At 39.1% G+C, this 13,924-nt stretch overlaps 1 pseudogene; it reads left to right on the top strand.

The window, feature by feature from the left end:
• The first annotated feature begins 11,763 nt into the window (after positions 1–11,763).
• Positions 11,764–13,038, top strand: LOC101580357 (annotated as a pseudogene).
• Positions 13,039–13,924: the final 886 nt, after the last annotated feature.

Here is a 13,924-nt window from a genome sequence, read left to right on the forward strand (position 1 = left end):
ATTCTTAAGTTCAGCTGCTATAAATTCAGTTTTCTTTTTTTTAATTCCAGAAATTAATTCTGCTCTGAGTTCCTCTATATCTTTCTGCTGTTGTTTATTTATTTCTGACGCTATTTGTTCATTTATTTCAGCTGAGCTAGCATCCTCTGTACTTGTTATGGGTGGGCTTGAAACATTGCATTTTGCTCCTTGTCTTTATCATTTCATTTAACACTGACCTGTAGCCAATGGTGTAGAGCTTTAGTGCAATTATGTTATCACTTAATGAAATTCAGGTACTGATATACCAAGTTCTAGTTCATGCAGTTGTGCCTGGCTTGGGTTAGGCTACTGTGCCCAACTCCTTACTGCTGTTGCCCCTGGAGTTGGGTTTGCTGTACACCTCTGGTAAGATGATCTGTTCCTGGATTAGTTGTGTGGTTTTGACCCTAGTCTCTCACTGCAGGGACTTTAACTGCAGGGTTTTACCTCAAGTCTGTATGCTAGGTCTGGGCTGGGTCTGGAGGGGTATGAGGAGCGGGGGTAAGAGAGCCCAGAAGCTCTCCTACACACTCACCAGTGTTGTGTTTTGGTAAGTCTGCAGGACTCCCAAGAGCGCAGCAGCAGTTCTTACTCAGATGGCAGAGTACGCTGCGTCTGGCCGGTGGGGGAGGTCTGGAGAACGTGGGGAAGTGCCTCTCTCATGCGGCGGGCCTGGGCCTGGAGCGGCAGGCTGGTGCAGGACAGAGCAGAAGCTCTCCCCCACACTGGCAGGGCCTGGGGTTGGTCGGATATCAATCAACAAGTTTCAAGGACAGTGACATTTAGCAGAGTGATTTAGCTGAGGAGCTCTGCTCATTATCTGGTCTGATTCTACCATGAAGGTTTCATTAAATGATTTTACTTTTGTTAGTTCAAAGACGTGAGTGACAAGAATTACAAGAAGAGATGTTTAGTGACCACAGGTATCTTGATGACTCAGTTGCTGTAATATATGTTAGTCTGTGTTAGCATGGTACTTACTTCTGAATTGTGTGCTTTAGAATTATTGAGTACACTATTTTCATGGCGTCTTATGGACAATGACTTAGATAGAGGTAAGAGGCTTACTGGTGCTCCACACTCACTTTTGGATTTTTGCTGTTCCATGTGACAAGAATAGGAGCATTCATTGGTTTGCTGAAAGCAAAAGAGAATGTAAAAAATTAGTTTATTTTATTGGCAAGCAATAAATATCAATGGAATTTGCTAGAGTGATCAGTTATCCAACAGTGGAATAACTGGTGATAAAGGAAAATAGACAATTCATGTAGTCTTAATAGTTATTTGTGATTAGCAACTGAGGAGAAAGACTCATTGACAAATATTCTGATAAAGTGCAGTATGGAATGTACATTATTTTTAGGAAATACAAAGGAAGTTTTTTCTTGATTTTCAATCTCATCTTAAATTGTGTTTTATTTTCCATTTGAATATTAAAGCCAATGACATTTTCTTTTTATTTCATTTATAATGGAATATAACAAATTTTAAGAAATCTACTTGATACTGATTTTGATTGTCACCTCACCATAAACTTCAGAGAGATATATTTTATTTTTTACTCAAAATCAACATCCAGTTCTGACAATAGCAAAATGTTTTATTAGCACTGTGTCACGTTCAGAAAGTCTTCTTGAATTCTTAGTTACAAAGAGAAAGGTTTCTTCATAGCTTTGTTTTATAGTATATTCATAAGGAGTGAACGTGGCTAAACTTATGGTGTTCAGGGATTGGAAGAATTTTCAGTGTGATATCAAGAAAGTGGAAGTGAAAAAAAGAAAAGCGAGAAAGAAAGTCAATTTGTAGAGATGACTATAAAAGCACACAAAATATTAAGGATTTGGATTTTAATTTATCCAAAATAATTATAAGAACATTTTCACAATGTAGATCTGAACCATATAGAAGGATCAATTTGAATCGTAGGATACATGGACCACAATACTAAATAAAATAAATCAGAACCTGCAGGTAGAGGTAAAATATCACATGGCGTCTCTCATGAGAAACCCAAGGTATGTATAATTAAAGAAGCAAAATAAAGATAGAGCATAGGGCAGAGGAAGGCAGACTCTGCATCAGGAGATGGGAGAGTGCCGAGGAGGAGAAAGGTAACACAGGGGAGAAGGATCAAGCTGTGTATGCCTGTGGATCCATTCCCAGATGGGATGTGTTTATTATGTATTTGAAACATACTAATAAAAATTTTACAGAAATGTTTTTTCACATGTCTGGCAATGCGTGCCAGACAACACAATATTTGAGAACTAAAGTTTCCAGTGCCATTTAATTTTCTTTCAATGAGTACAAGATCTGTTCCTTTGTCTCTAAGATCTCCCCAAAGTGAAGCTAAATATTGAATGGCTTTATAATTTCTTTGAATAACTTAGCTCACAAGTGAATACATTTATGATCAACAGAGAAGACTCTGTTTTGCATTGACATTGGAAAGCAAATCATGCTTTCCAGTCCTTAACTACGGTTAAGCCACTGTAAATTAATGTCCATGGCCATCGCTTTTCAACTGATCTCACAGTGCTTTACATCTCTTGCAAGTAATGTGCTTTAGCTGCTTTACAATGTAACAATGGATTTTGAATGTGTAAATTTTATATTAATCAGTGTTATTATGCCCTGCCTACAGATGAGTAAACTGAGTTTCAAAAAAGAGCCAAGAATCTTCTTTCCCTAGAGTTCACAATTAATAAACACTCAATGAGACAAGAGAGTATTTTTATGCTTAGAGTTTTTACTATACCTCATTGCATGTAACGATAAATACTGCTTTTTGCCTCATCTCCCTCAGTTGTCTCTCACTCTTTCCTTATTTCTGTTTTTAAAAAATGGTAGATTTTTTTTTTTGTATTTTTGTTTAAGAAACAAAAAGGAAGCAACACTATTGGTGGTAAAAGTTTGATAGATTAGAGATTAGTGGGACCTTAGATGGTGGAGTGCACTGCATCTCCAGCACCTCGGAGGAAAAGGGTCTCCTTGCAGGTGCTGGAGCTTACTTGCCGGCCTTATGTCCCAGCCTCAGCATCTGACCTGTTGAAGACAAGCAGGGATAATGGCAGCAAGAACAGGTCGGGAGCAGAGGCACCATGCTCCCACAAGTTCCAGGGCAAGAAGTGAAACTTAACCTTCTGAATCAGAACCTCTGCCCTCTCACAGGTCATTGTACTCAGGGCAGTAACACACACAAAAAGCAAGATCCCCACCAGGCACAACCTATTTTCATTTTTTAAAGCATTAGTAATAGAACAAAAGTCCAGCATTCAGAATTGTAAGTAGCAGCAAGTGTATAAATTGCTTTTCTTTTAGCTTAAAATATTTGTGCATTGTATTTTAAATTTAAATTTAATGCTTATTTGCAGGAGTTCATTAAAAGTGTTGCTATCATACTTAGTGTCTGTAAGTTACTGAAAAGAGTTAAAAGGCTGTCAGGATTTTTGTGAAACAATTGAGGCAAACTTAGTTTGCATTGCTTCTCTGTTTTATTTATTACTTTTCAGAAAGTACTTATATACAGGCAGGTATTACAATAAGAGGAAAAAAAATATATCAGAGCATCAAAGGGATAATTTCTGGGCTTTAATAATTATATTTATCATAATCAATAAAATATGTGAGCAGAGTTTATTGAAGTGTCAATTTCCCATTGCATAATGCCCTCTGAGAATCTTAACTTTTAATCCCAAAAGAAAGTAGAAGATGTGTAGCACAGATGCCAATAAAGGTGTGAGGTTAAAGAAAGCACACGGCTTCTTATGGAAATCAAAGTGGGGCTTAGAACTATTCCCTTTCCACTCCTTTCCATGTCCCTTGGGTCACCATTAACCTTACAGGCGGATGAGATCTTTAAACAGTGAAGATACAGATCTTTCTGCCTTGGTTGCAGAAGCTTATGCGGAACAGCAATGCTTCATGATTATCCCTTCATTGTCTTGAAAAGTGAAGTGCACTTAGGGGTAGGGGATAGTATGGCTTGCTTACAAATCCTTAAAAGGAAGTGAGTCTCTGAGTTTGATTATTACCACACTTTACAACTATGCGTATGCCAAAATTTTGAATGACATGTGGGTGGGTCTTCACAGATTGTTTTTAAATGAGGCTGGAAACCCAGCTATCAAAGATAGAGTTATTTATTAGCAGCATGAAGTTTTTTGTTTTGTTTCATTTGGTTTGAAGAGGTAATAGTAGTAAGTGATGCATGCATTAGTTTGTTTATAATAAATCCCTGATTCTCCACTCCTCTCAGAATCTGAGACTGGAGCTCCTCTCATGGATCAAGGAGTCCCTTACTCTACCTCTTGAGCCTGAGTTGGACTTGCATGTGCCAAAAAATTACAGTGGAAGTGATGGCATTCCAATCCAATCCTCAAGGGACAGATGGCTCACGTTTACACCCCGTATCAGAAGTCTGCCCAGCCATCATTGTGTTAGCCCAACCTAGGCTTGTGGAGGATGAGAGAGCGCTCTGAGCAGAGACTTTGCATAGTAAGGGGCCTCCTAGATCAAGACATTCCCACTAGTGTCGACCAACTTTCTCATTTCTGGAACAAAATACCCAACACAAACAACTTAAAGGAAGAGAGATTGTACTTGGCTCACAGTTTCAGATGGTGCAGACCATGGTAACCAGGTTTCAAAGGAGGAACATCATGCCAGAAGGGTGTGCTGGAACAGAGCTGCTCATTTCATGGCAGCTGGGGGTCAGAGGAGAGAAACAACACTGGAGTGGAAAGGGACCAGATATTGCCACAAGGTTGTGTCTCCATGGTCTACCCAGACACAATTAGAACTATGTTTTTTGATTTTTCTAGGTGATTCTCAAGCCAATCAAATTAACAATCCAGTTTATCTGCCAGTCTTTCCTTGTTAACTTGATATTCAAAAACATCTTCTTTAACCACACTTAGTCTTTAAATAAGGACAGTAATAAATTCATAATTCAACCCAATATGATACAGTTGTCCCTTATACAACTAGAATTGCACCAAACGGTCCCCAAGTTTCCATATTTTTAGTATTGCTCAAAAGCCCAAGTCCAAATTCTCCTTTGAGACACAAGGCAAATTATTAGCTTTAAGCACTTGAAAAGTCAAGTAGCAAGTTACGTAATTCTAATTTATGATTGCATAGAATAAACACTGTCATTTAAAAATGGAAGGATAGAATTTTAGCTAAGAATAGGATTAAATCAAGGGAAACCCAGCAGAGCAAGCATTAAATGCCATAGCTCCATGCCCAGCACCTGGGGACGCAGTGGTAACATGGGCGGTTCAAAAAGCTTGGGCATTCCAAACACTATGGCCTTAATGGTTGCAGCCCACATGGCTATCTCTTGGGATGGCTCTGCTCACTGCCTGCGGCTTTCCAGGGCAAGTGTCTCATGTCCCTGCTGTGTCTGATATCACAATCTTTCTACTGCACTACTGACTTCATTTCACAGCCGCACATGCCCACCTCTCATTGACAATTTGCCAAGCCTTCTAAACAACATTTTGAAACCTAAGTGGAAGTCTCCATGACCTCAAAGCACCTGTCTTCTGTGTGCATGAGAAAACAGCAAGATGCCCTCAATGCATTTTTCTTCTTGTCTGTCTACAAAGAACGTGGAGCTCTGTTAGCAGTGTGAGTTCCTTCAGCAACCATATCTCCTTTGGCTCCAACTTTACACATGGTTCTTTTCAGGCTAACATTGATAGATTTTAAAATCTTGATACTTTGATTTTGCTCTTGTTTTTCACAATAAATCTGACTGAAAGCAGTCAGTAATACCAATGCTTCAAGAGAAATATTGGGTTGCTTTGAAATCTACCCCCTAATGAATTAGGCTGCCACATCTAAATTCAGTCTCACACAGAAAACATACAATATAGATATGTATGGACAAGTTCCTTGCCAGCGTGTAGCACACATAGCCTTAGTTCAATTCTCAGTAGAATATCCATTCCCAGCTGAACCTTGTTAGTCTGGCTTTTACAGTCTGCATTTCTATCAGCATTCTGATGTTCTAAACTCTGGCCAGAATGGACCACAGGCTATGCTTACAGCATTCTAGGGCTTCCCAAGTTTATCTCCAAAACTTTATAAATTTCTTCTGCAATCTACTCCCAAAGGCTACAGAAGCACATCATCATCATAAATAGAAATAATCCCACTCTGGCAGTACTGAATTTTTGTATTGGTTAACTTTCTCATTTCTGGGTTGAACTATTTGACATCGATAATTTAAAGGAGGGGAAGTTTAATTTGTCTCATGTTTTCAAAGACTTCAGTCCATGGTTGAGTGACTCTAAGAAATATCATTGTGGCACAAAGAGATCATGGGTCAAAACTGTGTACTTTATAGCAACCCTACCCAACCATTGATACAAATATGGAAATAGCTCCAGAGAGAAAAGGTCCTGGGACAAGATATCATATCCAATCTCAAATCATCATTACCCATGCAGACACACATAGGAGTGTGCTTTACTAATACTAGATAGCAAAAAAGCAAAGCAGGCTGACAGTTAAACTTAACCAATATACAGCTGATGTATGGACTTATACACAGTAATAAATACTACTGGTTTTAAATCACTGAGTATGTAGTGCCAGTCAAATAGCTCAGTGGATTAAAGCTCCTGCAAGCAGGTGCAGGGGCTAGGGGCCTGATGGCAATTGAGACTCAGCATGGTGGCACATGCCTGTAATCCCAGCTCTTGGAAGGCTGTAAACAGGCAGATAATTATGAGTCTGATCTAGTAGTGAGAACTTGAACACCCTGTACATCCTTCCCTAAAATACAAAGAAAAAAAAATGAGTGTGGTAGTGGTTTGTCACTTAGATATAGCTATTTGATGCAGTACATGAATTGAAAATTTGGAAAATAACATTAGAGCTCCTTTCTAACTTCTAGGTACTAAGAATCATTTATATAACATTTCCTATTTGTTTATTGAGCACTTAGTAGGCGCGAGGCACTGAGCTAAACACAATTTTGTGCTGAATGTCACTCTTCTGTGAGTAGATTTAATGAATCAAGGTGTTTCATAAGTTAAATTTTTGATGTGCTGAAATTCTATCTCTCAGTATCTCATAATGTGACCTTATTTGAAACAAACTTTAGCAAGATAATCAAGTTACCATGATGTTCGAAGGCAGACCCTACTACATACAGTCAGTGTACTTATGCAAAGGGAAAATTTGGAAACAGACATACATTCAATGAGAAAAGTCAATATGAAAGTACAAAAGATGCAAATAGCCAGGAGGCCTGAGTGATAAGGTTATGGGTAAAGGCTATCAAAGATTACAGAAAGGCACTTAAAGTTAGAAGAGGTAAGAAAGCCCACCATAGAGAGCATGGCACTGCCAACATGTTGAGTTTGGAATTCTGGTCTTCACAATTCAGAGACTTTTTGTTTTGTTTTGTTTCAAACTATTCAATTATTGCCTTCCTAGGAAACATGAATGGGTTAGCAGCTCAAGTGTAAAGCAATTTCTGTCATCCCTGATCTTTGTGGTTAAATTATAAAAACAATTAAACCTAATTTACAAGTTAAATTATCTATGTACCATAACATGTATAATTTTCTATGCATATCTCTCACCAAGTTAGTTAATATAAGCTATCTGACCTGATCTTCAGCAATTGTTAGTGCTTGTGTACAACATATATTTTTAAATCATCTGATTTCATTTGAACTACCAAAGGGTTTAATTTGTTTGTTTTTAAAATAAGGTACAGATGCGAGATGACACAGTAGGGAACTGCTAGACCCAAGACTGTTTAGCCAAGCAGATCATACTGGTAGTAGAAATAACAAAAATTAGCTCATGAAATGCAGTGCTGTTTCTGCATGAGACTAATGTTCATGGATGCAGGGAAGGCTATAAATAGATATGATAAAAAGTGTCAAAGCTTTTCTGTGAACAAGATTTGTCTTCCTGAGTGGCTGGATCTTCTTGTCCTATGATCAATAAATTGATGTTAACACATTTTATATCCCATCAGAGAAAGCCAGCCCCACTGACTTCAAGCACACACAGAACATCCTCACCTCAAGATTTTAAAATTATGACTCTCTTAGCCTAGAATGTTTTTCTTCAAGCATTGGTCCAGTTGGGTTCTGAACATCAGCCTATCAGAGTGAACTTCCAACTCTATCCTGTCTCTACATGGTTTTCCTGTTACACACACACACACACACACACACACACACACACACACAAAGTGATATTGATGCACTTGACATTGTTTTAAGAAGAAAGTTAAAAAATCAAGGAGGCCCAGATGTCTCACTTCTGGCTAACCATTTTTTTTTTCTTTCAAGAGTTCTTAAACATGAACCTGCTGATAATAAATTATAACCCGAATTGATTATGTTTATGTGTTTGGATCCATACAATTCTAGGGGAAAGTTTCATTATTTTAACCAGATTTCCATTGGAATCCATCTGACCATAATTCCCTTGATCATACATGATATTTCCTAAGAGTCCTGAAGTGGTCCTTTTATACTTTTGAGTTGAGAATTTGTTGATCTCAACTTCGTGTAGAGGAAGGTGTTCGGTTTTCAGGATTGCTAAGATTTGAAGGTATTTTTGTTATGTATGGAAAATATATACAAAACAAAGTTATGTGACATAGTATTCACCAAGTCTAAGGGCCAACAAGATGTTGAAAGAGGGCCGTGATGGCCTTTCTTGGGGGCCATGAAATCCTAGACTTAACAGCCATGTCCATTTTTCCCACATGCTCCCTTCCTCTGCTTAGGATACAGAGTCGATATATCATTAGAACTACATTACATCGTAGAGATGATCCAGTCTAGCAAAACATCCTTTTTAACTTTTATTTTCATGTATTTGGTATAGGGTTTCACTACATGGCTCAGACTTGTAAGGATCCTCCTGTTTTCAGCCTCCCCAGTGCTGGGATTACAGGTGCGCGTGACCATGCCTGGTCACAGTGGTGAGCTCAGCACGTCTGGGAGTGGGGCCAGCACTGCATGTGGTGCTAGGGATCAAATCATGCTCCCTGTGCTTGCCTAAACAGGCGCTTAGTGTGCTGACCTATCTTGCCGGCCTGCAAAATCCTTTTCTTACAGATGAGGAAATACATGGAGAGCATTTTTAAACATTTATATATTATGCAGGAATTGTTGCTTTACTTTGGCTATGTTGGTGGGCATGTGCATGCGTGTGTGTGTGTGTGTGTGTGTGTGTGTGTGTGTAGTGAATGAATGATATGAAGTATGACATTTTGCAAGATTAAAACAAAAATAAAACAAAATCCTAATCCTTAAAGTTGTTGATCTAGTTCAAACTGTATTTTATTGAACACCAAAAGATACTTAGAAAGCCAAATATTGGCCTCTAAATCCAACCTTTTCTTTTTTTTCAAAATGCAAACAGAAAGCTATGCCCACAAGCACCCCGGTTGCTAAAGTCACAGCCTTCTGATGCTCCTACGAATGGATGTCCAGCCTGTGTACTGCTCATTCACAGAAAATGCCAAGTTCAGCAGTTTAAATTTCCTTTCACTTCCATTGTAATGCATGTGTTTAGTTTTTCTTTATTTTTAATTTTTAGTACAGGGTCTAGAGGGTCTCACTATGTAGGTCAGACTCATAGTGATCTGCCTCTGTGTTCAGCCTCCCAAGAGCTGGGATTACAGGCATACACTATGAGGCACAGTCTCAATTACAGTCTCAGCACACCCAGGAGAGTGAGGCCGGCATGATGGGGGATGAAACACCAGCCTCTGCATCTGCCTAAATAGGTGCTTTAACCCGCTGAGCTATTTGACTGGCCCCATAGTGGTTAGTTTTTAATGCTGCTTCCAAATTACTCTTACAATGGATTATCATCCATAACTAGTCAATTCTATTCTCCAACATAAAATGGAATCAATGTTCATGTTTTTCTTTTTTCTTTGGCATCACATTTGGATAATATCTCTCTAATGTGGATTTTGGTTAGAACAAGCAAGAAAGCTATTTATTTTTTTTAAGAGAAGAGTCATGCTGATGTATTTCCCACTTAAAAGATTTTTTTTAAAAATCATGCTTAGAAGATAGCTCTATAAACATATGAGTAGATAGCTTTTAAGACAACTTTGAAACCTGTGTCTAGAATTTCTTTCTTCATCATTTTCAAGTGATACTTTTCTCACATCAATACACATTTTATTCATTGTCCTTGTTCTTATAAATTAAAATATTTGAAATTTTGATGCCTAGGAACCAATGTGAACTTAACATAAAAATCATCTTAAATTCTATTCTTTGTACAAATATGTTTACGATAGCAAGAAACAGGAAGCAAAGCAGTTCCTGCTATAACAATAATAGATTTCTTGAATCTCTTTGTTTTTCTTGTCCTGGGTCAAAATCACACATAATTGTATCACAAAATCACACATAATTGCATCATTTTTATCTATCTTTTTAATCTTAAAAACCTAACAAAATCAGGGGTGCCTTACCATGATGGTGGGTGGGTAATGGGGAACTTAGGCTAGTGTCATTGAGTGTCCTTCTATATTCCATCTCTCATTTTTAGAGGCTCACGGATCTAATACTGGGTACAAGCTAAGTGTTATTGTTTATTTCTCACCATCCCCTAAGAACTTCAGACACTTATAGGTGGGGTTTTGGAAGTGGACTAAACCATGGGAGTGTTATAGCTAACTGTTACTGGGAGGAGAAACTTGGTCAGGAGAGGCAGTTACCAAGGACATGATCTAGAAGGGGTATCTTTTTCCATGGCTACTTTCTTTCCTGTCACTATAAGCCCAAATAAACCCCTTTTCCTTGAATTTGTGGGCATTTTGTATTGTGTTTCAACCAGAAGAAGGGTTGTTACTATGATAAAACCAGATTCCACTGAACCCAAATCAGCATTTTAACAAGATTTCCAAGGGACTATGTACATTAAAATTTGAGATGCCCTCAATCAGGGCATCCCTAAATAGACCACACTTGTAGAAACTCAACTCTTCCAGTATCTCTCTGAGTAATGAACTATGGCCCCTCAGTAGAATCTAGAATTGAATTGTATTGGTATGGCTAATCTGTAGGTAGCCATCAGATATTTGTCATTAAACTAGGTAAACTTTCCATCCTTTAGACAACTTTCCCAAGTGTATTGTCTTTACATGGGCTTATATATTGAACAATAATTGTTTTCTAGGCCCAAATGACTGTACTTATCAAATTTAAGGACATAAGTCTGTGAGCACACCTGACAGAAACATGAGTATGTTCAGAAGATCATGAATCTTGTAAAGCAGAAAGCAAGTCCAAGACTCTTCTTAGAAAAGTGCTTTTCAGACTTTTGATGGGAAACCACGAGTAGTTCATAAGATTAATATAGTGAGTGTATTAGTCAGGGTTTTACTAGAGGAACAGATATAATACAAGGAACAGATATAAGACAAGATGTACAAATATATAAAGAATTACAAGATTGGCTTACCATGATCAGCTGCAGAGTCAGATGAGGAACCAAGCAGAGGGCATCTGCACACCAGAGACTGAAGGATTCAGTTTCAAGGTCTGAAGCCCACTGCAGTGTCCCATGCAAGTCTCTATCATTTGGCCGTTGGGTCTGCAATGCAAGGCTGAAGTATTTGCAACAGAAGGGCTTTTTCATAGTGTGTTTGCCATAAGAGCACAGGTGTAGTGAAAACCACCACTAAATGAAAGCCAACATGGGAAAGGAAAAGACTCTACTAATATCATCATCATGAGACACGTGGACTCCAGCAAGTCCACCACCACTGGCCATATGACCAACAAAAGCAGCAACATCAACAAAAGAGCCATTGAAAAATTTAAGAAGGAGGCTTCTGAGATGGTTAAGGATTCCTTCAAGTATGCCTTCAAGTATGCCTGGGACTTGTGGAAAGCCTAATGTGACTGTGGTGTCACCATTGACATCTCCCTGTGGAAATTTGAGACCAGCAAGTATTATGTGAGACTAGCAAGTATTAAGTATTTAATGAAGTCTCTGTGTCCAGGGGCACCATCATTGGTGCTCCTGGACACAGAGACTTCATTAAAAACATGATTACAGGCACATCTCAGGCTGACTGTGCTGTCCTGATTGTTGCTGCTGGTGTTGGTGAATTTGAAACTGGTATCTCCAAGATCGGGCAGACCTGTGAGCGTGCTCTTGTGGCTTACACACTACATGTGAAACAACTAATTGTTGGTGTTAACCAAATGGATTCCACAGAGCCACCCTGCAGCCAGAAGAAATACAAGGGAATTATTAAGGAAGTCAGCACCTACATTAAGAAAATCAGCTACAACCCTGACACTAGTTTTTGTACCAATTTCTGGTTGGAATGGTGAAAACATGCTGGAGCCAAGTGCTACTATTCCTTGGTTCAAAGGATGGAAGGTCACTTGTAAAGATGGAAATGCCAGTGGAACCACACTGCTTGAAGCTTTGGATTGCATCCTTCCACCCACTCACCCAAAGGAAAAGCCTTTGAGGTTGCACCTCTAGGAAGTCTACAAAATTGGTGGTATTGGCACTGTCCCTGTGGGCCAAGTGGAGACTGGTGTTTTCAAACCTGGCCTGGTGGTCACCTTTGCTCCAGCCATTGTCACAACTAAAGTCAAGTCTATTGAAATGCAGCATGAAGCTTTGAGTGAAACTCTTCCTAGGGACAATGTGGGCTTGAACATCAAGAATGTGTCTATCAAAGATGTCTGGCATGGTAATGTTGGGGACAGCAAAAATTACTCACCAATTGAAGCAGCTGGATTCTCTGCTCATGTGATCATCCTGAACCATCCTGGCAAGATCAATGCTGGCTATGCCCCTGTACTGGATGGGCATACAGCTCATATTGGTTGGAAGTTTGCTGAACTGAAAGAAAAGATTGATCGCTGGTCTGGTGAGAAGCTGGAAGATGGGCCCACATTTTTGAAATCTGGGAATGCTGCCATTGTTGACATTATTGACATAGTTCCAGGCAAGCACACATGTGTTGAGAGTTTCTCTGACTAGCCAATTCTGGATCATTTCACTGTTTGCAATATGAGACAGACAGTTGCTGTTGGTGTCATCAAAGCTGTGGACAAGAAGGCTACTGGAGCTGGCAAGGTCACCAAGTCTACCCAGAAAGCTCAGAAGGCTAAATGAAAATGATTATTATCCCTGACACCTGACACCCCAGTCTTAATGAGTGGTGGAAGACCAGGCTGAGAACTGTTTCTCTCAATTGGCCATTTAAGTTTAACAGTGAAAGCCTGGTTAATGATAACAGTGCATCATAAAACCTTCAGAAGGAAAAGAGAATGTTTTGTGGACCATTTTTGTGTGTGTGTGTGTGTGTGTGTGTGTGTGTGTGTGTGTGTGGCAGCTTTTAAGTTATTAGTTTTTAGAATCAGTATTTTTTAATGGAAACAACTTGACCAAAAATCTGTCACAGAATCTTGAGACCCATCAAAATGAAGTTTAATAAGAAAACAAACAAACAAATAAAAACCAGAAGGCTGAAGGATCCAAGCAGGAAGCCAAATAGTCTGTGCTGGAAGCTGGGAGATGAAGTCCAAGCTGACTGCAAAGACTAAAGTTGCTCTGGATGCCAAATCCTTCCTCAACCACTTTATATACCCTTTTGGTGCTGAGTCATTCTGGGACAGGCCCTCCTCACACTAGGGCAGGCCCCTCCACACCCTAGGGTGGGCCCTCCCTGCCCCCAGAGCCTAGGGTGTGGAACCACCTAGGTGATCCAGCCAAGCTGACACAATGTATCACCACTACAGTGAGTCATAGCCGTTATGCAAAAAATAGAACAAAATAACCAATAACTGAAAGAAATGAAGCGGATTAGAAGATAACAAGGGCATCACTCATAGTAAGGGAAAATTTGGGTTTGTTAAACAATGTC

Source organism: Octodon degus, unplaced genomic scaffold, assembly GCF_000260255.1.
Source record: "Octodon degus isolate 3935 unplaced genomic scaffold, OctDeg1.0 scaffold00060, whole genome shotgun sequence".
In the NCBI taxonomy this organism is placed as follows: domain Eukaryota; kingdom Metazoa; phylum Chordata; class Mammalia; order Rodentia; family Octodontidae; genus Octodon; species Octodon degus.